Source organism: Phyllostomus discolor, chromosome 12 (genome assembly GCF_004126475.2).
Source record: "Phyllostomus discolor isolate MPI-MPIP mPhyDis1 chromosome 12, mPhyDis1.pri.v3, whole genome shotgun sequence".
In the NCBI taxonomy this organism is placed as follows: domain Eukaryota; kingdom Metazoa; phylum Chordata; class Mammalia; order Chiroptera; family Phyllostomidae; genus Phyllostomus; species Phyllostomus discolor.
Genome location: NC_040914.2, coordinates 58,064,128 through 58,068,272, shown reverse-complemented (window position 1 = coordinate 58,068,272; position 4,145 = coordinate 58,064,128). Strand labels below are relative to the sequence as shown.

The 4,145-nt window shown below is 41.0% G+C and overlaps 1 non-coding gene across 1 annotated transcript; it reads left to right on the top strand.

Moving 5' to 3' along the window:
• The first annotated feature begins 351 nt into the window (after positions 1–351).
• Positions 352–458, top strand: LOC114488467. The gene has a single exon (XR_003683784.1). It is a non-coding gene; the product is annotated as a U6 spliceosomal RNA (small nuclear RNA).
• The last annotated feature ends 3,687 nt before the right edge of the window (positions 459–4,145 follow it).

The following is a 4,145-nucleotide window of genomic DNA, read 5'->3' as shown; positions in this document are numbered from 1 at the left end:
AATCTCCACCGATGTCACTAAGTTCTGTGTGTTTACAACGGTAAACATCTCACCCCAACAGTTGACTTATGTCTGCTTTTTAAACAATTGCAACAGATGGTTGACACTTGAACGGAATATATAATTAGCAATGCAATCTAACACTTCATTCTTATTTGTTCTTTCTTAAAGGGGAGAAGCTGTGCCTTATGCCATTGGGTCGAATCTGTAAATCAGAAGCGGTGCTATAACCGTTCTTGGGGGAGATGGGCTGTGGGAGGATTCCTAATCCCAGCCTTTTGGGAACATTAAAAAAAAAGCCAGGAGGGGGTGGAAAGAGAAATTTCAGTGCTTGTTAAAAACTCATGCCTTGTGCTTGCTTTGGCAGCGTATATATCACAATTAAAACAATGCAGAGAAGATTAGCATGGCCTCTGAGCAAGGATGACACACAAATTCATGAAGTGTTTCATAATGTTTGTTCATTGCAGCGTTATTTACAACAGCCGAGATCTGGAAACAGCCAAGTGCCCATCAGTAGATGAGTTTGGAGTCTGTGTAAAGAGGCTCTGGTACATTTACACACTGGAATATTATGTTGCCATAAAACAGGAGGATCGCTTACCTTTTGTACAGCAGGGATGGGCCTGGAGATTATTATGCTAAGTGAAATAAACCAGTCAGAGAAAGACAAGTATTATATGATCTCACTTTTATGTGGAATGCACAACATAACCTAATGAACAAAATAGAAGTACAAGCATGGATACATGGAACAGGTGGACAGCTATCAGAGAGGGGAGGGTTTTGGAGGCTGGATGAAAGAAGCTGAAGGGATTATATACACACACACACGTACACAAACACACAGTGTACAGACACAGACAACAGTGTGGTGGCAGCTGGAGAGATAGGGGGTGGTGGGCAGTTGGAGGTGGGCAAAGTGGGGATAATAGAGGACAGAAAGAGACTTTGCCTGGGGCGATAGGTGCATGATACTGTGCCGATGATGTTCTGTTGAGTTGTACACTTGAAACCAACAAATAAAAAATAAAAAGAAATAGATAACAACTCATGCCTCATTCTCATTTGTGCTCCAGATGAGGAAAGTTACTATACGTTGTTCTTCCTTCCTTCCACCTCACGTCCCTTAGCCTCAGTTTCTTCATCTGGGTTAGCAATCCCTAACTCAGAGGCGGCACTGAGTAGTAAATGAAATCACATCTGAAAATGCCTAGCACAGAGTTTGGCATGTAGCAGACACTCCAAAAGTATCATTTTTTTTTAATATAGATGAATTTAGGTAAAATTAGATGGGTATCAGTGCCCTCCTGTTTGGAAATAGCAGTTTCCTTTTCATATAGAAGAATTTAGGGAACACTGAATGGACATTGGTTCCTACCTGTGTGCCACTGCCAATGTGGTTCAAGCTCCCACCTTGCCCTGCCCACTCAGCCAGTGACCTTTTTTCCGGAAGGAGCCTCCATCAGCATTTCCCTCCCTTTATGGCATCTCCTCTGCAAACTTTGCTTCATCATGCTCTTTACCGAGGCAGCTCCTAGGTTGGCATAAGTTCCTGAAAGCCCCACAATTGTTCTACCCTCCTTTAATCAACCCATGTGAATCTCTTCCAAATTCCACCCTGTTCTCTGGGTCAAGAAATCTTGCATCTATTGTAATATGCCACTCATAGAATAGAGCCACTGTCACCTGACTTGCTACCTGTATGACATAATTATGGGGGTTTTGACAGTCAATCATCTCAAGCTTGTTGCAGAACTACGCTGCCCCAGAGAATAGGTTAAAGTCGAAGAACATAGAAGGTAAAGAGCTGTCAAAAAATGGAGTTTGGTATACATAAAAGAAGAACACCATTCCACTTTACTCAAAGAATCCTAAAGCCATTAGTGACCCTTGACCAGAGATAATACTGCATCTATTCTGGCAGAGATCACATACCATCAAAGTTGCACTTAAGACTTGGTAATTCAATAAACTATGTAACTCAAGAAGGGAATGGCTCATTCCTTTGAGGAATTTAAAGTCTTCAGGGAAAGAGCAATGGAATAGAATCTAGAACACTTTACAAGACTTACAGAAAAAAAATAGGTTATATAAAATACATAGAGAGTTAATTGGAATGGTTTTAAGAATTCAATCACTGTAGAGACGAACTGGATACTTACTGAGTTCTCTGCTAATTCACATGCTTCACATACAAGCAATATGGTGACATGAGCAATTCTCTGAGCACAGAGGGTGCACCATCGTGAAAGCCTAGGAGAGGCTGACTACTAGTGTCTCAATCACTTTCAGAAGCATTTGTGTTTTTTCGGTGAAGAGAACTGGACTCTACATATTTGGGCAGCCAGGCAAACTCCATGAAAAAGAGAATGCCGTTAAGTCAAGATGCTGAGTGAAACTTCCGGACATTCAATCTCATCTTTTTCTCCGCCATGCTATAAGCCGGGAGGGCTTTTCTTTCAGAGAATACCCCATTAGTCATTCACGCCCTGTCTTGGCAGAGGCAAACACAAGTCCATTACAGCAGAGGATACTCACCGTCTGCTTCCAAGTCATACCCAAGCCTAGTGTGAGAATTCTAGTGCACTTCAAATGTGTTCGCTCATTCAACGCATATTTAATAAGCATCCTAGAATGTGCCAGGGACCATTCAAAGCACTAGGAGTACTATGGAGAAGAAAACAGACATTTGCTCTAAGACAAATACATGGAGTGAGCTGGAATATCTCTCTCCATTCAAAATCTCTGACCTAGAATAACAGCTCCATTGCTGGTCATATTGATTTTACTCATCTTTGTTAATTACAGAGTCTATCAGACTCAATATGTACTGAAGTCCAACAACAAATAAAACAAAATTTTTTGCCATCGTTTGTTAACATGTAATCCAAATGGAAAATTATAAAATGTGTAAGACATGAAGGCAAAATATCCTACAATCTGAGGCAGTATCCTAGGACAAAAACCTTTGATACATTTGTATATTATCTATGTTAATTAAATACCCTCCTACACATATTTAGAATTCATAAATCATTGTATATACTGTTTTATAGTTTATTTAAAGGTGATTTTAAATGTGCATCTATCGGAGTGAACGGGGCTCACATGTGGCCCTGACCTGTGTGTCTCCTCGCTGGAGCGAAGCTATCTGCTGGCCCCCAGGCGGCCCCCTCCTGCTCGCCCCTGTAGGCACCCTCTCCAGAGGGAACTGCTATGCTGGCATCTATCACCGTGTACAAATTTTTGCCTGTTCTTGCACTTTATAAAATTTGAATTAGGCAGGATGGACTCTTTCTTGCCTGGCTTCTTTCCACATGACATGAATATTTTATTCTGCATAAAATTCAAGCTTACAAAGATAGGCTTAATCAACCTTCTTTAACTCCAGTATCCTCACTGCACTGTTGTAGAAACTGAGGCCCAAACCAACGTCAGCTCTTACATAGTCTGTGAACAGCAAAGCCAGACAGAACTCTTTAAACTGAAACATGACAGCGTTCTCTTTGGGGAAAGGACAAGAGAAGCCTGGATTCCACGTATCCACATGATATGAAGCTGGCTTGTCCTCTCTGAGTCCGCTCTGGGCTTTTTCCACTGTGTTCCAGCATCCCTCGACCTTTTTAAAGTTTACATCCGAAGTAAAGCAGTGGACAAAAGTTTTCTGTACTGGGGAAAAATTGTTCCTTGAATGTTGTGTTATACTTTCCATTACAGGAACATCAGAGAGAAACATCTGGCCAACAAATTATCAGGGAGAAATGCAGAACACTGGGAAATGCATGCAATTCCATGAACAACAAACAAAGGATTCTTAAAGCACTGAGGACAATACATCACATCGGCAAAAGAAAGGAAAGAACATTTTGTCCCAGGATTTAAAAAGTGTTAATCAAGACAAATACAAATGCCGTCGAAGGTCGATAGATGTTTTCAACTTTATTCCAAATGGGGAAAAAAAAGAAGTGTTCCAACTTTTTAGACAGTCTCTTTAGGCAAGATTGTATTTAATTGCAACCACGTCTCTAACTATCCTGATCTAGATGTTGACATTTATATAAATAAAATGACCAAGACCCAAGACCAAGGAAAGAGAAACAGCCTCCCAAGGTCGCACGGTCTGTTATCAGCACTGCCAGGAC